At 45.5% G+C, this 25,765-nt stretch overlaps 1 protein-coding gene, 1 long non-coding RNA gene and 1 pseudogene across 2 annotated transcripts in view; 1 reads left to right on the forward strand and 2 right to left on the reverse strand.

Moving 5' to 3' along the window:
- The window catches only part of LOC147911439 (ral guanine nucleotide dissociation stimulator-like), a 321,882-nt gene that overhangs the window by 115,768 nt on the left and 180,349 nt on the right, over window positions 1-25,765 (reverse strand). The window lies entirely within an intron of this gene.
- LOC147911441 (methyl-CpG-binding domain protein 3-like 1) lies at window positions 16,297-16,896 on the reverse strand (annotated as a pseudogene).
- Window positions 21,849-23,565, forward strand: LOC147911442 (uncharacterized). Its single transcript, XR_015550925.1, has 3 exons — window positions 21,849-22,026; window positions 23,080-23,190; window positions 23,321-23,565. It is a non-coding gene; the product is annotated as an uncharacterized LOC147911442 (long non-coding RNA).

The following is a 25,765-nucleotide window of genomic DNA, read 5'->3' on the forward strand; positions in this document are numbered from 1 at the left end:
TATCCGGCCCCAAATGTCATTTGTGCCGAGGTTGGGAGACCTGTTCCAGGGCCTGAAAATCTCCCGAGCCTTGAATGAAGTGTGGAAATTGTTGAAAAGTCAGCGAGTCACCTACAGGGTCCCTAAATGACAAGCTTGTTTAAAGGGTCCAGAGTCACCAAAAAGTCTCTGTCCAGCCAAGTTTGTTGAGAGACTCAAGTGCACACAGCACGAAGCTGCTTTCTCCCATCTCGGGGAGCAGCAGGTGGCTGGATAGGAATCGGGAAAATCCAGTCACAGCCAACAGTTACAGTTAAATCAGTAAATACAAAAAAGAAAAATGAATGGGGTGAACTTTCCATCCAACACCCTATAAAAGGCCTCAAAAGCTTGTTTGCGCTTTGTTTCCCCCCTCAGACAGGAGAAGCATCCGTGGAGATCAAGTTTGAGGTGAAACCAGGCTCAGGGTCCACCTGTCCTCGCTGATCCATGGATTTCTGTGTGACCAGGTGAGTACCCTGTGGACCTGGTACCAAGAGGTTCCGGCAGCCTCCGCTGTGCAGAAGACCTGCCAGTGGGCTGTCCTGGGCTCAGGTTGTCACCACATGGAGTCATTGAGAGTGAGGGTATCTTGAGAAATATTATTGATGTTTGATGGATGGAAAGATGGTAAGCTGTGTGTGGTTCTGTGTGGTAAATATTTCAGTAAGTACAGTTATATGCAAATAAAAACACATGAAACAAACGTAAATAACTGCAAATGTGTATTATAGTAGAAAATATAGATTTACTTGCATTGCATAATACTCAAAAGTCAGGATTTATATATAATATAAATACAGAAATGTTTTGCGTGTGTATGTAGTATTAGAAGACATCCCATGAAATATTAGCAGAGATACCCAGCAAGATTCCTTAGACCCATTCAATTTGATTTCTAAAGTCCTATAAATCCTCCACAAAAATTTGAAATAAAGGAGCATTCAGGGAAAAAGATGATTGGAACTTCTTTGTATTAATAACAAATTTAAAATTGAATTTGCCAGTAGCCAGATTTATTTTGAGCATTTTTTTCTTTATGAAATTTCGAATCATTTGGAGGAATACTAAGCAACACTGTAGATTGAAGGGAAGAGCGCTAGTCTCCAAAAAGACTGTCCTCTCCACCTTGACTTCTAAAGGGAATTAACTTTGTTTCTGAAACTTTTCTGAAATAACGGTCTGGTGATTCACGTTGCAGAGAATCTTGTCAAGTAATTTTGTATTTAGTTGTTGGCCTCTACTAATTGGGTGTGTGTGTGTGTGCTTTTTTCATTCTAGCTTTCCTGTGATGTTCTTGAGGGGAATGTGTGCTTGTCATGCAATAGATAGTCTCTGAGTGTATAATTTATGGTGACCAACCATCCTCGTTTTTTCAGGACAGTGGGGTTTTCCAGGACACTGGACGTTTAGTGTTCAAACCAGGGCAGTCCTAGACAAACCGGGGTGGTTCCTCCTCTCATGAGCCAGGCCCTGGGACACATGCATGGGGACCTGGAGAACCAGAGAGACCTTGTCCCACCTCCATGGAATTTATATTGTATTTGGGAATTTGGATTTGGAAAAGTTAATGATGAGAGTGATGTGGGAGTTTGGCACAAGGGGAATCAACCTGAGGGGGCAGAGAAGCCCTCTTGTGAAGGACTGATATTTAGCTTGAGAGCTGGAGTTGGGACTGGATTTAGCTGGTCGGAGGGTTAGACTGGAGTGAGGGTGTGAGAGTGTGTTCAAGAGAGCGTTTCAGGCAGAGGGACCCGCATGAGGACACCCCTGAAGCAGAGAGCCTGGTGTGTCCATGAACTGAGAAGAGGGATGGCTGAGCCAAGTGAACACAGGGGGAGGGGTGTGAGCCACACCGGCGAGGGGGGAACAGGCTGGACCAGATCAGGGGTGACTTGGGACTCTGTTCTAAGACCAGTGGGAAGACTCTGGAGAGATGCGAGTAGAAGGATGATGTGATTAGCGTTTGGTCTAAGCATGTGGGTTAAAATGGACTTCATGGTTAAGAATGAAGACTTAATAGGCAAGATGGGAGGTGCTGGCAATAAGATTAGGAAGAAGATGATTGTTCCCTAGGCCTGAGTGATGGCTGTGGAGTAGGAAAGAAGTAGAAAGAAAAGACCTTGGAGTGTAGAACCGAGAGAGCATAACGGTACTTTCTTGCCTGCATGTGTCAGATGGCACAGGGCACTGATTGTTCTCGCTGCTGTCCGTGCAGACCTGCAGGCGCCCCCTCACCCAGGTCTGTGTGTTCACCCCTCTTTGCCACTAACAGGCCCCCCTCCACATCCTAAAAGAAGTCAGGCCTTACTTGTGAGGGGTTTGTCTCACACGGGAGACACCTAGGAGAGACCCTGTAGGCATCAGAACAGACCCTTCAGCATCTCCATCAGCCTCCTCCCTCCCCCTCTCTCGCTTTCCACACCCAGAACGACCCCTGTTCAGTATTCCACATCCCCGTGATCTTCCTCACCCAGGCTTGAGAAGGGTGGGGCAGCCACTAAGGTGGACATCATCTGCACCTTCCACTCTGACCTATGCAGGTCCCGGGCTGGACAGAGAGTGACTCTACTGGGAGTTGAGCCATGAGACCCAGCGCGTCACCCACTTGGGCTCCTTCACCCTGGACGGGGACAGCCTCTTCGTCAGTGGTGAGGGGCTGTGCTACAGCCACGCTCTCTCTCCCAGTCGGAGTTCTGTGTTCCCTCCGTTGCTCTAAAGTGAGCTATGATCCATCTCTCTATCCTCCTGGTCTGGGTTCAGTCTTCTCATCACTGTGTGATCACTGGGTCCAACCACCTCCCATCTCGTTGCCTTCCCCCTGAACACCTCTCCACTCGTCCCCTCTGCTTTCCCATCTGCTTTTCCCACAAAGGTCCCTACATCCTTCCTCTCCCTTAATCCTTTATGTTCACCCCAACTCTTGCTCAGCTCCTCTCGCCTTCTCTCTACAGGTTACACCTATGGAGCCGTGGCCCCGACTACAAACAGTGAGTATTCCTGGCCCTGATCTCTTGTGTCCCATCTGCATTTGGGGTTGGGGAGCACTTGTTCTCCTTCACCTGCTGTCCTTGGTGAGGGAAGCACCTGGAAGGGCCCTAATTCATCCCTTCTCTCCCTCCCAGGTTCTGGTGGAGAGTCCCAGCCCAGTGTGAGAAAGCCTTAGACACAGACATGTTCTCCACCACATTCTGACCCCACGTGGTTTTCACTTTAATTCTCCTAAAGCCACGCCCTTGGTCCTCCTTTTCCAAGTATCCCATCCATCTGCCAATTTTTCTGCCTGGCTATCTGTCTCTCCTCCAAGTTCAGTCTCTCTTGTTCATCTATCTCTCTCTCTTGGGCTCCTCTCACCCAAAGACTTGCTCATCCCTCTGCTTACACAGTCACCCATCCCCTCACTTTCATTTATGCTTCACCTGTGAACGGTGGTCCTGAGACAGCCAGTGCTGGAGCCCGTGTGTGCCTGGGGGCTCCTCTCACTCTGTCGCTCCCTGCTGACAACCCTATCCACAGCTCCCAAGCCGGCCACCACGTCCCTGCATACTTGATCATCACCTGTGCCACCAGAAGCCACCACAGGTATCTGGGGGTGCCTTTTCCTTCCCAAGAGAAGCTCTCTATCCCCACTCCCCCACGAGCCAGTTGTGATCCAGCAGCTGGGAAACCAGGGTGCGAAATTCTGGTTTTAGGACAATCATGCTGATCACAAAGATTATACCAACTATTCAGTCTAAGGCCAGCCCTCAGAGAGCCCCTAGTCTTGTGAAATTAACACACAATTATAATACAATGTGGGATATTTCGGGGAGAGGCACCTGGCGTAATTTAGAGGGGAAGAGCTTGCAAGAGAAAGTTTCACCAGAATGAAGTCTTTAAGAATGAGTAGGAGGGACGCTGGCAAATAGAGGATGAAAGGTTTTCCTGGCAGAGAGGATTCCATGAGCAAAGGCTCCGGCCAGAAACAACACGCCTTATGGGGAGAATTGAAACGAATTTGGGTTGCAAGAAGCATAATGTTTAACCTGCAATAGATGGATAAAATGAAACTGAAAGGTCAGCAGGAGCCAGATTGAGTAGAGCCTTGAGTGCCAGGTCAAGAAGGTTGAACTAAACACTGAAGGCCATAGGGAGCCATGGGTGGTACTAGAGCAGTGGTGGCCCTAGTGAGGTATTCATTTCAGAAAGACTCTTCTAGTAGTCCACGTAGAACATCCTTTAGACAGAGGATCCAGTGAGCCTGCTGGGGTGTTGGTCCGGGTGAAGGAAGTTAAGACCTGAGTTAGGACAGGGATGGAGAGAGAGAGTGTATGTGAGGACGAGTGTGCAAGGTGAATGGGTGTTACTGGGAGGGAGGAGGAGCTGAGCAGATATGCTGGTTCTGACTTGGGTGACCACACGGGTGGGTGGTGGTGCCACTGGGACAGAAGACGACAGATTATAATGAGTGCAGGACTCTGGTGTGGTCTCAGGCCAGCTTTCAGAGATGGCCATCGCTCTCCCTCTCGTCTTGCAGCTTTGGGGCACAACCTGAAGACCCTCACAGTCAACGTCACCATCTCCACCCTCCGGTATTCATCACACATGAGCAACGGCTCAGCCACGTTCAACTCCACTGAGAGGGTCCTGCAGAGCCTGGTGAGACCCTGGTCCCAGTAGCTCCTGGTGGGTTAAATCCCACCCAGCCCCTCCCCCAACCCCTGTCCCTCCTGCTCCTCCTCCTCCTCCTTCCTCCCCAGCTGGATCCTTGTTCAAGATGAGCAGCCTGGGCGCCTTCTACTAGAGTTGCAGACTGGTCTCCCTCAGATGAGACCCTCCCCTGAGCATTTGCCCCTAATGACCAGTTTTGTGACCACCCCTCTCTGTCTCCCCACTGTCCTCCCATTTCTTCCTTCCTGTTCTGGCCCCCACCCCCAGAGGTTTCTGTACCTCTCTCTAGAGTCCCCACTTCCCTCTCTCCTCAGGCCTGAGAAGGATGGGGCAGCCACCAGTGTGGACGTCGTCTGCACCCACCACACTGACCTCGTGGGTCACCATGCCTCTATGTTGGGAGCTGAGAGTCTCCACCTGTCTGCTCTTCCTCTCGGTGTGTCCAGGCTCTGCAGCCCAGAGTTTATCCATCAAGAGAGAGCACCAGCTACATTTCTGCATCATCAGCTGGAACCTCAGCAACTCGGAGCCCACATGCTCGGAGTACACTGCCCTGCTGAGGGACACCCAGGACCAGGTGGGGTCTCCCTCTCCCGTCTCTCCTTGCCCTGAGGACACCGTCATTCCTCCATCTGACTTACATCTGTTATGTGATTGTTTCAACCCTTCACTTTCCCTGCATGTCTGGGTTCTCTCAGTGTCCAGAGGTGATGTCCTAGCTGCCTCCCCCATTTCTCACATGGGTAAACTGAAGCTCAGATAGGGGAGTGTTGTGCCTAAGGTCACACAGTGAGTTAGGGGCAGAGCCAGAATTTGAATTCAGGTCTCCCTTGCCCCAAGGTCTGTGATCTTTCACTGGCTCCAGTGGCCCCCTGCATCCCCAGGAGACCTTCATCTCACCCACTCTCCCTCGCGTTTGTTCTAGGTCACCAAGCTCTACAGAGGCAGCCAGCTTTGAGACATATTTCACTCCTGCCTGGTCACCGACTTGATGTATGTTGAGGAGATTGGAAGCATTGGCTGAGCTGGTGGCTGATGACTCTGAGCTCCCGTGACACATCATTGATCTGGAAGTCACTTACATCATGCCCATTCTGCCCCACATCCCTGTCAGCTAATCCTAACATCTCCTTCCATATGTTTTCGGGGGATGAGAAAAGCATTAACATTTGGTGCCACCAACCTCCAGCATCCTGCTCCTCCTCCTCTTCTGGAGACTTTCAACAAATATCAGCAGTCTAACTGTGCTCTCCAATAGTGGAGCCACTAGCTACATGGGGCAATTTAAATTTTTTATACACCTATTAGGATACGATTCACATATTATGTGTGGGGAGGAGTGTATTTTTTAGGTTTCTCTATATACAATATCTTCTCATCTGCAAAACAAATAGTTTTATCTCTTCCCTTCCAATCTGGGTTTCTTTTACTCCTTTTTTCTTGCTTAATTGCCCTCATTAGAACCTCTAATACCTGTGATTAACATACGAGATATGGGAAGACATCATTGTCTTGTCCCTGGTCTTAGGGGGAAATTTTCAGTCTTTCACCATTGAATATGGTGTTAGCTGTGGGTTTTTCATCGATGCTGTTTATAGGTTGAGAAAGTTTATTTCTATTCCTAATTTGTTGAGTGTTTTCTTTTTTAGACTTGAAGGGCGTTGTATTTTGTGAAATTCTTTTCTGTATATGCGGTCGAGATTGCGTGGTATTGGCCCTTATTCTATTAATATTGTGTAATACATAATCAAGTTTTCAGATATTAAGCCAACTCTTCAACTAGAGGTGAGAGATTAAGATGTTCTCAAGTATTTCATGGGCGTGCCACAGCCCTGAGCACTTGTGGCCTTCTAGATGCCCGCAAATACACTGAAGCTTTTCAAAGCCCCCTGTGGACATCTCATTCCCCCAATTTTTCTTCTAAGTTTTTGGCTCACCTCTTGCCTGCCTCGGCTGGTATCACTCCCTCAGGCAACTACAATAGAAAACAATGAGCCCTGAATATTTTTAGCAAGTGCCCTGGGGACAGACTTTCCTCCCTGGGCAAGCTCTGAGTCAAGTAACATCAAGCCCTGAACATGGGGCTTTTTTGGGAAGCTGCCAGGCAGGTCAGCTAGTGACAGTTCGATGGGGACGGCTCTTTTCAGAGCTCCAAACCCATTATGGCTGCTTGGCTGCATGTGTATACACAGACTTATACACACATGTTGATAACAACCTATTTATAGTAGACAAAAACGGAAAACAACCCAAATGTCCATCTACTGGTGAACGGATACACAAAGTGTGGTATATCCCCACAGTGGTATACTATTCAACCATAAAAAGGAATGAATTAATTTTTTTCTTTTTTAATTATTTTATTGAAATTATAAAGGGTTTTAACATTGTGTAATTTCGGGTGTTCATTATTATTTGTGAATTTCTGTATAGACGGCATTGTGCTTACCACCAGTAGTCTGACTTTTATCCATACCATGCATATGTGGCCCTTTAACTCTTTCACTCAACCCCCAGCCCCCTTCCCCTCTGGTAAGCACTAATCTGATCTGTTTATCCCTGTGTATGTTTATCTTCTACATATGAGTGAAATCATGCATATTTCTTTGTCTGGCTTATTTCATTTAACATCATACACTCAAGGTCCATCCAGGTTGTTGCAAACAGGATGTTCTTGTCTTTTTTTTCTGGCTGAGTAGTATTCGATTGTATATAATACATACCACATCTTCTTTATCCATTCATCTGTAGCAGGGCACTTGTAGGTGCTTCCATGTCTTGGCTATTGTGAATAATGCCGCAGTGAACACAGGGGTGCGTAAATCTCTTTGAATTGTTGATTTCAATTTCTTTGGATAAATACCCAGTAGTGGGATAGCTGGAAGGTATGGTATTTCTATTTTTAATTTTTTGAGAAATCTCCATACTGTTTTCCCTGGTGGCTGCACCAGTTTGCATTCCCACCAGCAGTGTGTGAGGGTGCTCTTTTCTCCTTATCCTCTCCAACATTTGTTATTTTTTGTCTTGGGAGTTATAGCCATTCTGACAGGTGTAAGGTGATCTCTCATTGTAGATTTGATTTGAATATCCCTAATAATTAGTGATGTTATACATCTTTTCATGTGCCTGTTGGGCTTCTGTATATCTTCTTTGGAAAAATGTCTGTTCATATCCTCTGCCCATTTTTACATTGGATTATCTGTTTTTTTGTTGTTGGGTGTATGAGTAGTTTATATGTTTTGGAGATTAACCCCTTGTCAGATATATGATTTGCAAATATTTTCTCCCAGTTCGTGGGTTGTCTTTTCGTGTTTTTTTTTTTTTTGAGGAAGATCAGCCCTGAGCTAACATCCGTACTAATCCTCCTCTTTTTTTCTGAGGAAGACTGGCTCTGAGCTAACATCTATTGCTAATCCTCCTCCTTTTTTTTCCCCCAAAGTACCTGTTGATAGTTGTATGTCATAGTTGCACATCCTTCTAGTTGCTGTATGTGGGACTCGGCCTCAGCATGGCCGGACAAGCGGTGCGTCTGTGTGCATCTGGGATCCGAACCTGGGCCGCCAGTAGCGGAGCTCATGCACTTAACCACTAAGCCACGGGGCCGGCCCTGTCTTTTCGTTTTAGTCATCATTTCCTTTGTTTTGCAGAAGGCTTTTAGTCTCATGTTGTCCCATTTGTATATTTTTTCTTTTCTTTCCCTTGCCTGAGTAGACATGGTAGTGGGAAGGGTGCAGATAAGACCGATGTCAAAGACTGTACTGCGTATATTTTCTTCTAGGAGTTTTATGATTTCAAGTGTTAGATTCAAGTCTTTTATCCATTTTGAGTTAATTTTTGTGTATGGTGGAAGATAATGGTCTACTTTCATTCATTTGCATGTGGCTGTCCCGTTTTCCCAACAGCATTTATTGAAGAGACTTTCCTTTCTCCATTGTATGATCTTGGCTCCTTTGTCAGAGATTAACTGACCACAGATGTGTGGTTTTTTTTCTGGGCTTTCAGTTCTGCTCTATTGATCTATGAGTCTGTTTTTCTGCCAGTACAATGACATTTTGATTACTATAGCTATGTAATATATTTTCAAGTTAGAATTGTGATGCCTACAGCTTTGTTCTTTCTTCTCAGGATTTCTTTGGCTATTTGAGGTCTTTTGTTATTCCATATATATTTTAGGATTCTGTGTTCTGTTTCTATGAAGAATGTCATTGGGATTCTGATTGGGATTGCATTGAATCTGTAGAATACTTTAGGTAATATGGACATTTTAACTGTGTTTATTCTTCCAATCCATGTGCATGGAATATCTTCCCATTACTTCAGGTCATCATTGATTTCTTTCAATAATGTCTTACAGTTTTCATTGTATAGGTCTTTAACCTCTTTGGTTGAATTTATACCTAGACACTTTTTTCTTTTTGTTGCAATTGTAAATGGGATTGTATTCTTGAGTTCTCTTTCTGTTAGTTCATTATTAGAGTATAGAAATGCAACTGCTTTTTGTAAGTTGATTTTGTACGCTGCAACTTTGCTGTAGTTGTTGATTATTTCTAATAGTTTTCTGATGGATTCTTTAGGGTTTTCTATATTTACAATCATGTCATGTGCAAACAGCAAGAGTTTCATTTCTTCCTTTCCAATTTGGATTCCTTTTATTTATTTTTCCAGCCTAATTGCTCTGGCCAAAACCTCCAGTACTATGTTGAATGGGAGTGGCGAGAGTGGGCACCTTTGTCTTCTTCCTGTTCTCAGAGGAATGGCTTTAAGTTTTTCACCATTAAGTATGATGTTGGCTGTGGGTTTATGATATATGGCCTTTATTGTGTTGAGGTAGCTTCCTTCTATACCCATTTTATTGAGAGTTTTTATCATAAATGGATGTTGGATCTTGTCAAATCCTTTCTCTGCATCTGTGGAGAGAATCATGTGATTTTTATTCCTCATTTTGTTATGTTGAACCATCCCTGGTATAAATTCCACTTGATCATGGTATATGATCCTTTTAATATATTGCTGTGTTCAATTTGCTGATATTTAGTTGAGGATTTTTGCATCTGTGTTCATCAGTGATATTGACCTGTAATATTCCATCTTTGTGCTGTCCTAGCCTGCTTTTGCTGTCAGGGTGATGTTGGCCTCATAGAATGAATTAGGAAGTGTTCCATCTTCTTCATCTGTTTGGAATAGTTTCAGAAGCATTGGTATTAAATCTTGTTTGAATATTTGGTAGAATTCTCCAGAGAAGACATCTGGCCCTGGACTTTTGTTTTTTGAGAGGTTTTTGATGACCATTTAGATCTCTTTACTTGTGATTTGTCTGTTCATTTTCTCTATTTCTTCTTGAATCAGTTTTGGGAGGTTGTATGAATCTAATAATTTATCTATTTCTTTTAGGTTATCCAATTTGGCGGCATGTAAGTTGTTCAGTGTATTCTCAAAGTCCTTTGGATTTCTGTGGTATCTGTTGTAATTTCTCCACTTTCATTTCTAATTTTATGTCTTTGAGCCTTCTCTCTTTTTTCTTAGTGAGTCTGGCTAAGGGTCTGTCAGTTTTGTTTCAATCTTCATAAAGAACCAGCTCTTTGTTTCATTGATCCTTTCTACTGTTTTTTTAGTCTCTATTTCATTTATTTCTGCTCTAATTTTTATTATTTCCCTCATTCTGCTGACTTTAGGTTTCATTTGTTCTTCATTTTGTGGTTTTATTAGGTGTAGTTTAAGGTTACTTATTTGGTATTTTTCTTGTTTGTTGAGGTGTGCTTGTATTGCTATGAATTTCCTTCTTAGAACTGCTTTTGCTGCATCCCATAAGAGTTGTTTTGTTGTCTTTTCATTTTCATTTGTCTTCAGGTATTTTTTGATTTCTCCTTTGGTTTGTTCACTGATCCAATGTTTCTTCAGTCGTGTGTTCATTAGTCTCCACATATTTGTAACGTCCCCATCTTTTGTCTTGTAGTTGATTTCTAGTGTCATAACATTGTGGTCAGAAAAGAAGCTTGATATGATTTCAATCTTAAATTTATTCAGGCTTGCCTTGTTTCACAACATATGGTATATCTTTGAGAAGGTTCCATGTGCACTTAAGAAGAATGTGTATTCCACTTTTTTGGGAGGGTATGCTCTCTATATATCAATTAAGTTCATCTGATTATATGTTTCATTTAATTTCACTATTTACTTGTTGCCTTTCTCTACATGATCTATCCATGGATGTAAGTGGGGTGTTCAGCTCCCCTGCTATTATTGTGTTGCTGTTAATTTCTCCCTTTAGGTCTATTGATAGTTGCTTTATATTCTTTTGTGCTGCTGTGTTAGGTGCATATATCTCTATAAGTGTTATGTCCTCTTGGTGGAAAGTCCCCTTTATCATTATATACTGCCCCTCTTTGTCTCTCATAGTCTTTTTTATCTTGAAGTCTGCTTTGTCTGATATAAGTATAGAAACACCTACTATCTTTTATTGCCATTTGCTTGCAGTATTGTCTCCCATCCATTCATTCTGAGCCTGTTTGTTTTTAGTGTTGAGATGTGTTTCCTGGAGGCAGCGTATGGTTGGGTCTTGTTTTCTAATCCACCCCACCACTCTGTGTCTGTTGATTGGAGAATTGAATCGATTTACATTTAGAGTGATTATTGACACATGAGGGCTTAATCCCACCTAATCTATATTTCCATTGTTTCTCTTCCTTTGTGTTTCTGACTACCATTTCATTTTGGGGGTTTTCTGTGGAGGTTTTCTCTTTTTTTATGATCTATGGCTCTGCTCTGATTTTTTGTTTGCTGGTTACTGTGAGGTTTGTATGAAGATCTCATAGATGACATAGTCCATCTTCTGAGAACCTCTTGTCTCCATTTGTCTAAGCACGTTCCATCCCTTTCCTCTTCTCCTTCTGAGTTATTGTTGTCACAAGTTATTCATTTTTGTGTTGTGCGTTTGTGACTAAGCTGAAGTGTTTATAGTTACTTTTGATGCTTTCCTTCCCTTCTTCTTTTAAGTTATAATTAAGTATTTGCTACCCTGTTGTGAAGCAGAGCTGTAGCTTTCTGATTTTGTCTATTTATCTCTTTGCTCAAAGCTTTGTAGACATTTGCCTTCTTTTAGTTTCAAGTATGAGGGCGTTCTTGATCATTGCTTGTATGGGAGATCTAGTGGCGATGAACTCCCTCAACCTTTGTTTATCTGGGAAAAGTTTTATTTCTCCATTGTATCATAAGGATCATTTCACTGGATAGAGTATTCTTGGCTGAAAGTTTTTGTCTTTCAGTATTTTTAATATATCATTCCATTCTTTCTTTGCCTGTAAATTTTCTGCCAAGAAATATGCTGAAAGCCTGATAGGTGTTCCTTTGTAGGTTATTTTCTTCTGTCTTGTTTCCCTTAACATTTTTTCTTTGTCATTGCCTTTTGCCAATTTTACTATTATATGCCTTGGAGAAGGTCTTTTAGCATTGATGTAATTAGGCATTCTCTTGGCTTCACGTATTTGTAAGTCCGGTTCTTCCCCAGGTTTAGGAAGTTCTCAGCTATTATTTCTTTGAACAAGCTCTCTGCTCCTTGCTCCTGCTTTTCTCCCTCTGGGATACATACAATTCTTAGGTTGCTTTTATAATTGAGTCATATATTTCTCCAAGAATTCCTTCATTTTTTAAAAAATCTGAGTCCCCTCTCCTCATTCACTGGAATCAGTTCTATATTTCTATCCTCTAAATCACTAATTCTTTCATCCATAATATTAGCTCTGTTTTTTAAGGATTCTAGATTCTTTTTTATCTCATTAATTATGTTCTTCATATCCAGAATTTCTGCTTGTCTTTTTTTAAAATAGTTTCAGTCTCTTTGATGAAGTATTCCTTTTCCTCATTAATTTTATTCCTGAGTTTATTGAACTGTCTGAACATTCTTGTAACTTGGTGAGTTTCTTTAATGACAGTTATTTTGAATTCTCTGTCATTTAGATTGTAAATTTCTGTGACTTCAAGGTTCGTTTCTGGAGATTTGTCATTTCCTTCTGCTCTGAATTGTTAGTGTAGTTTCTTATGGTATTTGATGAACTGCGTATTTGTGGTAGTATCAGGTCACAGATTCCACCTGCTACCGCTGTGGAGGAAGCATGAGCTGTGTTTCTGATCCCACTCCACATGCTTTAAGTTGTGTGGGTACAGTGGGTGTTCCCATCTGCTGGGAAAACATTCTCACTGGGCTCAGAGCTGCCGCCACACAGAGGCACCTACCCAGTTGTGAGACCTCAGCACTACTATGGGTATTTTTGTCATCTGGGACAACATTTGCATGTGCGCATATATCTGCTGCTGCCTTTTCTTATGCTCATGCCAGCCTCTGTGCTTGGTGGGTGGAACTTCTTCATGGGTTCTGAGCATTGGCCAATCATTGGGACTGCAGTGGCATGGTGGGCTTTCCAACCATACAGGAAAGCATTCATTTGCGGGTCCAGGGCTGCCGCCAACACCTCCCAGATTTGCACCAAGGCGCATTCCTAGTTTTGGGGATGCAGCAGTACTATTGGCTCTCACTCCAACCTGGGAAGCACTCGGGTGTGTGCACAGTGCTGCCAGGGATGTGTTGGGGATAGGAATGAATTCATAGTACATGCAATGACAAGCATAAATCTCAAAATAATCATGCTGAGTGAAAGAAGCCAGTAAAAAATGAGTACATAGTATATGATCCCATTTATAAAAATTCTTGGAAAATACAGGAAAATCTATAGGGACATATACCGGATCACTGGTTGCCTGGGAATGAGAATGTGTTTGCAAACGGCAGGGGAGGAGGAATTAAAATGAGCATGAGGAAATTTGGGGAGGATGGGCATTCCTTTTCTTGATCGTGGTGTTGGTTGAGTAAGTTATAATCAAAAAGTATCAAATTGTTCACTTTAAATGTATGCAGTTTACTGTATGTCGTTAATACCTCAATTAAGCTAGAACGTGTAGAGGAAAGAGAGGGAGAGAGAGCCAAAAGAGGGAAAAGGAAAGGAAAAGAAGGACTGAGGGTGAAAATTAAGTGGACAAAAGGAAGAGGGAGACATAGGAGGCATCAGGTCTCTGTGGCTTTGGCATCTCCTTCCCCTGGAGTCTCTCATACTGGGCAGCTGACTGGACCATTCTGATGTGCTCTCCTCACCTCACAAGTCACTGTCTGCCAGCGGAAGAAGGAGGGTGACTATGAGCTCCAGAGACGATGCCTGGCTATTACCTGCCTCATTGTGAACTACGGAAGCTGCGATGACTAGATCTGACTAGATCTGAGGTCCCCTTTTCCCAGCTGGAGTCCACAGGAGCTCGGTTGGAACAGAACAAAACCACATTGGATGGACACAGGCTCCGAGCCTTTCTAGACTTGGCCCCTGACTGGCTCACAGGGGACTAAGCTGAAAGGTTTCACCTTCCTTAAGTCCTGAAAGTGACTGCAACTTCTGTCCTGTGGTGTCACACCAGTTCATCCCTCAGGGACACCAGAATTGGTGAAACCAGCACAGACATTTCCATCATGTAAAATTGAATCCCCACTTCAGTGCAAGGTTACCCTTCTTAGGAAACTTTGGAACATCCCTCCCCTTGACTCTGTGCAGCCATCACACCCCTCTCAGTTCCTCCATATTCCTCCCCAACTGAAGCCCTGGCATTCTCAGGTTCCCCTTTTCTGCTTCATTCTCTGAAGCTCAGATTGACCAGGACATCCAGATCAATCTCCCTCAATGGCTCCTCTCCCCACTCATGGGTCCTCCATGACGGGAAACAGACCAAGATGGGAGGAGTGGGTGAGACATGACTCTGCAGTCACCTTGGGCCTTGGGAGCTGAAATGACTAGTTGTCTGGGAAGCCTGAATCCCAGAGTAACACCAAGGCTCTGGGAAGAGAGTATCTGCTCTGGATGTAAAAGTGAATAAAACTCAGGGGGAGAAATCTGAGGGAAAAGAAAGAGTCTTTTTTCATCTTTCTCTGTACAGAGTCCAACTAACCTCACAGAAGTGGCTCCTCAACAAGCAGCCCAGAGCATCCCAGGCCTGAGGCAGGCTGCATTGTTCTGCAGTGGGTCTGTGGGTACAGATTATATTATCTGTACACACTATGCAGACGACCACAGCTGAAGATACCCAAGGGCTGAGAATTAAAGTCACAGTCATGCCACTCTCTCAGACATTTTGTGTGTGAGCTTCACATTCTCAATCTTAAGCAGTGATTGTCTGAGAATGCACACTCTGAGAATTATAATGATTAATAATATTAACATATTATTATTATACATTGCATACATTATACATTATACACTGTACGTTATAATTATAAATTAATGTATAATTATTATTATACATTAATATATCGTTATTATATATTATATTATGATATCATTATAATCGTTAATAATCGTTATCATTATTGACTATTTAATTTCTCCTAAGCAACATGACTGGCAAGCTCTGCGTGTATTATCTCAGTTACAGTCACAAAATTTAAGGTTTTATTCCCATTTTAAGGTAAAGACGTGGAGGCTCAGAAATAATAAATAACTTGACAAAGAAGGAAAAAAATTACTACAAAACTAAATTAAACACCTATTCACACTATGTTTCAAAGAAAGAAAGACGTTATCTGACTTACAAACAGACTCAAAGTTGACCTCCCACAGGCCTGCAGTGAAAGCACCGGTAAAGAATGTACATCAAGAAGAAGAAATGTGAACCCAGGAAAACATAACAGGAGTCACAAGGAAAGGAAAAAACCGTCTGTCTAATTTAGTATTAATTTTAAAACAAGACATTAAAAACACATTTGAACCAAAATTCCAGATGATTACCACATGGAAGAATAGAGGACAGAAGATTTAGGTAAAAAATAACTCATTTTTTAGGGAAGATATAAATGCTAAGATACTCTATTATTGTTTAACACATTGCTCTCAGAAACTGATAAATCTGTGGGACAAAACTAAGTAATGATAAAGAGGATTTGAAGAGTGCAACATACTCGATCAGACAAATAGACAAATCCCAACACACTGGCTTACTGTGAGACTTGTGATGCTGGAAACAGTCGTTCTCCTGGCAGCATGATACCGCAATGGCATATCAATTTTCATGAATCAAATTTCCAACGCATATAAATCTGAAAAAAGGGAAAATCCAGTATTTCATTGTATGCAACTTGTGATTCAACATGCAACAAATACCAGAAAAATAGAGACCCAGAAGTAGGTGTTTTTTTTGAGAAGACAGATATAACAGCTCTTTAGTGAAATATTATGTTGGAATCTATTGCAATATTACACAAAAAGGACAATCCATTTGGACTAGGTATGTTTTCTCTGTGACTGTGAGGGCAAAACTTTAAAGAATCCCCTGACTGTGATAACTCTCTGTTGATCCTAAAATACAAATACATAACACTCAAGAAAGGAAAGGAAGGAAAGATCTCCTTTCTCTCCTCACCTGAGAGTCAATCTCCCACCTCAGAAGCATCACTGTCCGTATCTCCTCTGTCATGCAAAGGAATCAAAGAAAAGAAAAGTATTGGTATATATTAAAGTTTCAAGAGCTCAAAGCAAGAAAACCTAATGACACCTGCAGAGGCATTGATGTAGTGTGAGCTCTATGTCATCTGCACCGTCTTGTCTTTTATCACCGTGTTTGTTGGGACGTCCTTCTTGGCCCCTCACTCTCCCTGCCTCACTAGCGAGTCTGTCTGCATCAGTGCTACCGCCAGTCTCTCTCTTGCCGTCTTCACTTTCTCTTCCTGTTTCCTGATATCTTTCTGAGTCACCAGAAGTTGTTTGCAAAGGAGCTGTGGGATGTACAGACCAGCTCCTGGGATCGTCTCTGCTGAATCTGAAGACCAGGTAGGGGTGGGCATGGGGTTGGAGTTCAGACCACCTGCGAGCACACCTGGCAGGGATGCACCTGTGCAACTAGGTGCAAGATTCAGCAGGATTTTGGCAAGGTCCAAAAGACTTAACGGTTCTCCTGCACTCTGCAGGCCTGGAGTCCTTGCAGTCTCTTCTGCCAGCAGAGCTGTTGGGGCTGCTCCAACGTTTCCTCCCATTGATGGCATCTGACCTCATTGCCAGGATAGGAAGTGATTCTAGTAACTGGCCTCTTGAATACGTAACTGCTCATCCTCAAAGGAATGGAGATGCCCAAGCCAGGCTTTGGGTTGGATTGGTTTCCACAATCATGTCGCTTCCTCTGTGATGATTTGACCATCATACTTCTTTTCCTTTTACCGTATAAAAATAAATTGTGAATGTGGATCAGAGTGATAAATGAAGCCTGCCTTCCCAGGACAATTATGTCAGATGCCTTGTACTTCTACCCTCCCTCTCCCCCTGTGGGGATAAATCTGACCTGTGTCTTGGGACATCATCAAAGAGATTTGGGTCAAGAACAGAAAGCTCGAGATCAACACTCAGGACTACGGCAGGTCATTTCTTCTCCCCCACGTTGTTAGACACTTATGAGTATGACTTTATTCTCTTTTTGTCCTTGTCACTCTCAACAACAAAATCCCTGGTGCTCCCTGTCAGGACACACGGTCCCCAGTCTTTTTCTAAATCCCAAATCATAGTATTCTTCTGTACTATATGACTATTCATTTGATTAACCCATTGACGAGTTGGTGTTCATAGCTCCATTAAAGCTTAAATCAGTAGTGAAATTATCATCCACCCCACTCCTAGTGACTCTTATTTGACAACTGTGAACATTAAATCTCAGTACAGAGAATGTATGTCTGAAAAAACTCAACTTACAAATGAAGAATGTGCTGTAAGTGGGAAGTACACACTGGATTTATGAAACCCAGGAAAAAAATGTAAACTCTCTCATTATTAACTTTTGTATAGACTGCACCCACATTGATGATATCTTGGTTACAGTGGGTTAAAATATACTATTAAAATTAGTTTCACCTGTTTGCTTTCATTTTTTAAAATGTGGCTACTAAGAAAAAAATTAAATTCTATAATATAGAGTGCTTAATGTTACTATTGGACAGTGCCGATGAAACTATAAGTGAAAATAAATTCCAGAGAAAGTGGTTAGGGAAATTTTTTCCCTAGAAAAGGAGGCTACACTGGCCCACACTGCCAGATGCAGCAAAAACTGTCATACACACACACACACACACACACACACACTGACAGAATGAAACAAACCTCTTCCTAAAGTCACCACTTCTCACATGGCATGAGGTTGCACTCCTACTTAGTCCTAAGTGGACTAATCTCAAGAAAGAAGGCAGAAGTCAAGGTAATTTACCAGTTAGGAAGATCTAAAACCAGAGACTAAAGCTCAAGATATGTGGTGAATTTCCTGTCGTGGCTTCTGTTATTAATTCAATATGTTAGGGAGACTTTTCCAAGGAGGGTTGTTTTAAAACTCACTTTTTCTTTACTATGTAAAAATAGACAGGCTATGTAAAGAATAATTACTCTAGCCAATCAATGAAAAGGAGATGATAGAACAGAATACCCTTATTATAAGTCACTACTGGATTAGAGAGTCAGGGAACAGCTGACATTGGGTTAATTTGGCCTTAATTAGGCTGATTCTGATTTCATGACCATCATATTGATTGTATTATGCTAGAACCTATGAAACTTCCCAGCCTCCCTACTATTTAACCACCAAGGCCCACCAACCAGACCAGTCCTTGCAGACACATCCCCTGCCTCCATCCCTTCTGACAACACCTGGAGGATTTTCCCCAAATCCCACTCTTTCCCTGTGCTCTTCTACCTGCCCCAGGGCCAGGGAATAATTTTCTCCAAGTCTCAGGCTCTGTGTGTGCCCAGCTCTGGGGATGGCACTTCTCCCTCGAGTGAAGACAAGGATCAGAGTGCAGACCCTGTGAGCTGCAGCAATTGGACCAAGACTGGGGTTTGCTGACAGAAAAGTACCTTTAGTGGGCACAGTTACCAGGGTCCAAGAAGCCCCAGTGATTCCTCCAGGAAATGTGATGCAGGACAGAGCAGGAATGTCTGCATGTGGTTCGGCTTGGGAATGCCTGTAGGGTGACATAGGTGACACTGGTAATGCATTCGCCATTGTTGTTCACTCATTTATTCATCGTATGTCATGGAGTGCATTCTACACACATCCAGGCAACAGTCTCACCCTCTGGGGCTCACAGGCAGTGTCAGAAGAATTTCTAAATTTTATTTCTAATATATAGGTACAGCACTGGCAATACACTAGGTGTTCCAAGCATTTTTCAAACATTAACTCCTTTAATACTCTCCATAAACCTACAAAGTAAGTATGCTGATCATTATTGCCAACTGAGTGATGAAGAAACTGAGGCACCAATGAGGTAAATATCTCGGTCAATACAAATATCTAGTAAGGGATTGAGCTGGAATTTGGACATCAGGAGTTAGCTCCATACTCTGTGCTCTTAACCACGACATTTACTCTATAAAGACTTCACATCATGAAAAAGTTTGATAAGTTATTCATTTTCTTGGTGCATTGAGTAGCTACACTATTTTATCTGTGTCTGAAAAATAGAATACCTGCGTAGAAACTACTGCACATACACACTCAAATTACATCTACCAATGTCCCCAGTCCCTGAAAATTAATACAGAGAACATTTCAGAATGTTTCTTGCCCAGGTTGGGAGGACTCTGAGGAAATCTCAGTGTTACTGTAAGAAGCTGAGGACAGGCTGGGACTGGATCTCAGGGGAAAGGTGTCCTCAGGAGTCACCATTGAATGACAACATTGATGGGAGTGTCTCAGCAGTGACTGAATTCAGGATCTGGTGGTGTTTTAACCTGGTGCTTATCTTCTGGCTGTGGGTTTATGGTGATGCAGCACAGGGAGAGGGGATGGTTCACTGTGTTCTTGGGGAAACCAGACCCATGAAAGAGAGGGAGTGACGGTTTCCTTAAACAATGGACTCCTGGTGGGAAAAATTCGGCCTGGGAGAGACAGTCGTGTTCCTGGTATAACCAGAAGGAGTTGCCTCTGCATCAGCCAAAGCAGACAGCCCTTCCCCGTGCACTCATTTTATCTCAATAGGAGGAAGGAGGAGGAAATCATGTAACGCTCTTCTGGATGTAAGATCTGTGATGGTAGAGACTGTGCTAGGAGGTTCTGAAAGGCCTCTCTGAGGCATTTCAGACCTTTATTGTGACCAGAATGACAAGTGTAAGCACCCCTGTGTATATCTGGGAACAGTTAGTGTGTCAAGGAGAAGGCTCCCTGGTGCAGAGACTCACAGGAAGAAGCGAGTTTGACTAGGGAAGGTCAGAAATGTGGCCAGTGTGGCTGGAGGGAGTCTGAGAAGAGACAGTGAGGGGAGAGAGGAGGGTGATCAGGCTGGATCCTGGGACATGGTAGACTGTTACTTTCTGTTCCTCTGTGACAACATTACTCCAAAACTTACCACCTATACAGTACAAATATATAATATCTCATAATTTCTGTGAGCCAAGCATCTGGCATGGCTTAGCTGTGTGCCTCTGCCTCAAAGTCTCTGTGAAGCAGGGGCTGTGGTCTCCACAGGGCTCCAATGGGGGAGGATTCCCACCCAAGATCACTCACATGGGTTTTGTCAAGATCCATTTGGACTGAGAGTCTGAGCTCCTGTCTGTCTGTTGGCTGGACACTCCCTCAGTTCTCTCCTATGGAGCCTCTACATAGTGCAACTGAAAACATCAACACTTGCATTCCCAGTTGTGGTGATTTGATAGAGAGCGAGAGACAGAGAGAGAGAGAGATGGAAACAGAAGGAGAGAGGTAAGTAGGGAACCCAAGTAAGCCAGTAAGCAGGAAGGGACAGATGTTTTGTAATTAAAACTTGGAAGTGACATCCCATCACCTTGGCTGTGTTCTGTTGTCCAGAAGCCAGATACTGACCACTTAGTGATGACAAAAGGATGTGCACTTCAGGAGGCAGGGAGCATTGGGGCCATTGTGGAGGCTGCCCACCACATAGGCCAACGTGAGGCACTTGGGACTGATTCTGAGTAAAACAGGGGACCATGGAAGGGTTAATGCCAGTGGATCACAATGTCTGAATTTCCTCTAATTTCAACCCCTTCAGGATGCAGACCTGAAAATGAGGCCCAGAGGGGCAGTGACTTTCCCAAGATCACACATCTGGAACCCAGAGAAGTTCTGACTGGTATTCTATGTGATGTTCTACTCCTTCTTGTACTTCCTCCATCTCTAAGTGTGTACATTAGACACATGTGACACCAGCCCACAGGTGTTGTACGTATTATCACATGTACCCTGACAAGGTCCCTAGGAAGCTGTTTTTAGCCCAATCCTCATTGTGAAGCTTGGGAGACTGGGGAGATCTTGAGAGGCACAGCAGCTTTTCCAGGACACAGAACTGGTAGGAAAAAAGAGGTCTGACTTCATCTCTGTCTCCTCAAAGCTGGGGCCTGGATCCACTCCCAAGGAGCTGTGGGGAGGGTGGTGATGGGTATTTGTGTACAGTGATGGAGATGACACGGGCAAGGAGGGAGAGCAGCCAACAACCTAGAGGGGGCTTTGGGTGGGTCTGATTGAATGGAGGGGCCAAGTAATAGAACCTTGAAGAAGTGACCTCACTTCCTTGGTGACAGCCCCCAACAGACCTTAGACATCTGGTTACCAGGCACCCACATTGTAATCACAGCCTCCTGTCCAGTTCATTTGAGTGGAGACACTCGACACAGCAGGATGTTCTCATGTTGTCCCGTGACTTTCCGAGGCTCTGGCCCCCGGAAAGCCCAGAAAGAGAGCATGTTAAGTCACTTTAGACATTGGCTCAGCCCTCACCTCGAATGTGTGTTGCCTTTTGGCAGGAGGAACCATCAGGTAACAGTGTAGGCCAGGGCAGGCCACTCTAGGTTAGGCCAGAACTGTGATCCCAAAACGACAGCCCCACACCCCTTGACCCTCATTGTGTGTGTGTGTGGGGGGGAGGTGGAGTTAGGGAAGCTGGGGATGAGGAGGACCCAGCCTGGGCAGAAGCAGGAAGCTAGATGTTGGGAGTCGGGCAGTGTGTCATGTTCATACTCAAGATCTTGGCTGCAGGAGAGGAAGGTGAGTGCTGGGGACCAAGCTCCTCTATCTGCATGTGAATGCCGGGCACTCAAGGTGTCCTCGCATTCCTTCCCTGTGGAGTCTATGCAGATTCCCCTCTGTGCCTGATCTATGGAGGGGTTTCCCCCTGTGGCAAAGTCCAGGCAGGCCCCTGATCCCTCCTGGCCTGACTGCTGGGCACTGTCACTGCAGAGCTGCACCCAAGAGATGGTCGAGGAGCTGGTGGATGGTTTCCAGTTCACCCTCTCCCTGGAGAGAACACAAGTGCACCAGTCCATCAATGACCAGGGCTGCTCTGAGGTGAGTGTGGGTGCAGAGGGGTCTTCACACGCAAGACTCTGAGATGACCAAGGCAGTACTAGAATGCAGACTCAAATCTGAGAACCCCCTGGACTCCCAACCCCCAGAATTTTCTCACTAGAGTAGCCCACAGTCCCACTCTCAAAGGAATCTGGACCTCCACTCCTCCCCAGCAGCTACACAGGAGGGTAGAAAGTCACCTCAGTCCTCCTGGTGGTTCACTGTGATATCACTGACTGTATGTTCCTCCTCCTCTCCCCCAGTGTGAGGATGAATTCACTGTGAATTTAAATGAGGCCTGCAGGATGCGTGCCCTCCAGGCAGGCATGATGGAGAAGCTGACAGAGTCCATGGCACCAGCTTTCCTGAGTAGGAACATGTCCAGCTTCACCACCTTCATGGTCAACTACTCGGCCTTAGACACATCCCACCGGGTCCTGGACCAGCTGTTTACTAGGTGAGTAGCCACTCCCTCCTCAGCACAGTGGTGACTCTGCCCACTGCCAGCTGTGTACCTTGGGCAAATCCCCACATCTCTCTGAGCCTCAGTTTGCTCTTCTGAAAAGTGGGGGGTGGGAGGATAAATTTCATGGTGATCTTGTAAGGACTAATGGGATCAGCAATGGCAGGTGCTTACCTGGTGCCTGGATCTGCAGAGAGGGCTGTGGACGTGCTGTGGTTGTCCATGGTGTTTATTTCTCTCTTTGCCGTGAAAAGTAGTCTGCCTCACTGATCTCTAGGATGTGGCTTTTCTGAGTGTGGAAAAGCACATGGAAAGCACCCTGTCAAGGAGTTGCGATTCCATCCAGCTGGTCCTGATCCTTTTCCTTGGGGTAGCCATAAGGATCTCTGGGGCAGCAGAGAGGCCATAGGCCCACTCAAGTGTCTGGGATGGTCTGGCTGGACTTCATTCATTCAAGTGTGTAGATTAAGCACCTACTACATGCAGGACTTTTGGAGACACATAGTAAAGTCAGTGAATGAAGGAGACACAATCGCTGGGCCTCAATTGTCGTCTGAGAGTCAGAGAGTGACATTAGACATCTTTCGCAGGTCCTGTCTTCCATGGTACATCCCAAGTGATGCCCTGATAGCCTCCTTTATAGCTGGAGGCATCTTCCCTTATTCCAGCCAAGAGGGCAGAGCACAGGACCATCTAAAAAAGTGAGTGGTCTTTGGGTCAAGAAGAAGGGCTTCCTGTCTCTACAGAACAAGATGTGGAGGGAGAGATGGGGGCTGTGGCTGGGGCGGGCCTGTCAGAACCTTGCGTCTCACACATCTTTTGATTCCCAAGGGAAGGCTGAGGTCTGGTGGCTTCCACTCCAGGAGGACAGGAGTCAAAGAGCTATGGATGGGTGCCAGGACCCCTGGGAAGCAGAGGGGTGGCTAGGCTGAGTTGTCTCCAAGAGACCCATTCCCATCACAGACCCATCTTAATCTGTCTCCTCTTCTCCATATCCACCTCTTCTGACCACCACCTCCAGGCCCAAGACAGGAGGTCTGTGAGCAACCCGCTCAAAAACCGGCCTCTGCTCAGTCCAGTTGTACAAGTGCATGGAGGGCTGGGCTGGGCTGTGTCCCGGCCCTTCAGGAGAAGAGTGTCAGCAGGAAGAGAGTCACAACAGGCTCTGTGTTCAACGTGCTGTATGAGCAGGGGCTCATCCCCAGGATGGGAAGGGGCAGGCATCGGTGCCTTGCATGAGAAGTGTCGAGGGAAAGCCCAGGCCTCTGACTCTGTTGCCAAATTGCCTCCCCCAGTGCCATCTCTTCTCTGGTGGGAACCTGCCTGGACCCGAGGCAGGATTTCTGGGAACCCCTGCACTTTCCCTGCTTCAGGATGAAGCTGACCTCTCTGCATCTCTGCTTGCCTGGCTCGGAGCTGGGGGGCCACGCCTACTTTCTCCAGGTCCAGCTGGAGCATCCAAGGCCCATTGAGGCAGATCTGGAAGGTTAGGAGACTACAGTCTGGGAAGATGATTTGCAGGGTCTTCAAAGGCTAGGTTCCCTTAAAGGCAGTCGGGTCTTTCCTGGCTTTGACAGGGAATGGAGATGTCAGCTACTTGAGTGAAACTGTTTGTTTCTCCTGCTGCAATACTATCTCCAGAGCTCCCTCCAGCTCCAGAGCCAGAGCAAGGGCCAGCTCCACGGCTAGATCCAGCTCCAACTCTAGTTCCACCACCTGTGCTAGAGCTGGAGCCATTGTCACCTCCATCAGTCCCTCCAGGGCCAGAGCCACCACCAACATCAGCTCCAGCCCCAATGCCAGCTCCTGAGCTGGAGCCAGCTGGACCATTGGCTCCAGGGAGAATCCTCACTCCCCTTGGAGAGATACCAGCAGAGCCAGATCCAGCCCCAGAGCCCACTTGCCGCTGGGATGTGACCAGCAAGAACCTGCTGAGGGAAGAGAAGCCTGACTTCTTGGAGTTCCCTCTCCGGCTGGTGGCAGAGCAGTTGACACTGATGGATGTGGTGAGCAACAGGGCTCTCACGGCAGGTGGGGTCGGCCTTCCCTGTGCCATGAGCTTCCCCACACCTGCCATCTCCTGATCTAGAATCCCATGATCTCGGTCCAGCTTCCCTGCTTACCCTCATGTGACCTGAGCAGCCTTCTTAACTCCCAAGCCTTTACTGTCCTCATGTGGACAATAGAGATGGACACTGAGAGCAGCTGCCATGCAGAGTGGCTGTGCAGATGGACGAGGTGGAGCAGAGAGGAAGTTGGGCAGAGTCTGCTCTTTGGTGGGGGAGGGGAGCACAATTAAGTGCTGTCTCATCCTTGGGTAGTTCACTCACTTGCCCAGGAGGCCTCAACAGCCTCAGCACTAATTAGGCACCTCATGTGTACATGACTACAAGGCAGACAAACAAAGCCCGTGGTTGTTGCTGCCTTGGGGAAATGTGCATACGAAAGAGGAGTCAGCCCCCAGGATGGTCAGAATGGGTGGGACATGCCCCTAGAGACGGTCAAGCAGGAGCTGAGTTCTGGTGCTTGGAGGAAGTGAGACTGGGCGGCGAGCAAATGCCACTTCCCTTTGCCACATTATCGTGTCCTGGGTCATCCTGTGCTGGGTACCCTCAGGGGACACAGGCAACACCCAGGGACTCCCACAAGCCTCAGGCCGCATTCTCAGCTTCCTGAGCTCCAGCTCTCACCACTGACCAGGCCTGGGACTTGGGGCTGCAGACGCTGAGCTGGGCTGTGGCAGGGCTGGGTGACACTCCCTGTCCTTCCCAGGAGCTCTTCAAGAAAGTGATACCCCACGACTTCCTGGACTCCATCTGGTCCCAGTGTGACAACAGGGGCAATGAGCACCTGGCACCCACCATCCATGCCACCATGACCCACTCTAACAGAGTGGTCGAATGTGTCATCACCACCTGCACTGGGGACCCGAGCATGACGGCCCAGGACAGGGCCAGGGTGGTGGAGCTCTGGATCCAGGTGGCCCAGGTAAGATGTGGGAGGCCCTGAGAGCCCATCTCTGGAGTCGGGGGAACAGCCCCTTCTCCTTTCTCAGCTCTCATATTTGAAGTCTGTGGTCTGAGCCTTTGCACAATCCTTAGGCCCCTCCTGCCAGTGCCTCGATGACTTGACACCTGGTCCCAGTGGTGGGAAGCTCAACCTTTCCTGGGTTCCTTCCTTGGCTTGCGCTAAAATCCTCCTCCCTGGAAGTATTACTCATCAGGTTCCAGCTGTGCCTTTCCCAGGTTCCCTGAGCTGCTGTCTCATCCAGGACAG

This window comes from Ceratotherium simum, unplaced genomic scaffold (genome assembly GCF_057802395.1).
Source record: "Ceratotherium simum simum isolate JZ-2026a unplaced genomic scaffold, ASM5780239v1 HiC_scaffold_43, whole genome shotgun sequence".
NCBI lineage: Eukaryota > Metazoa > Chordata > Mammalia > Perissodactyla > Rhinocerotidae > Ceratotherium > Ceratotherium simum.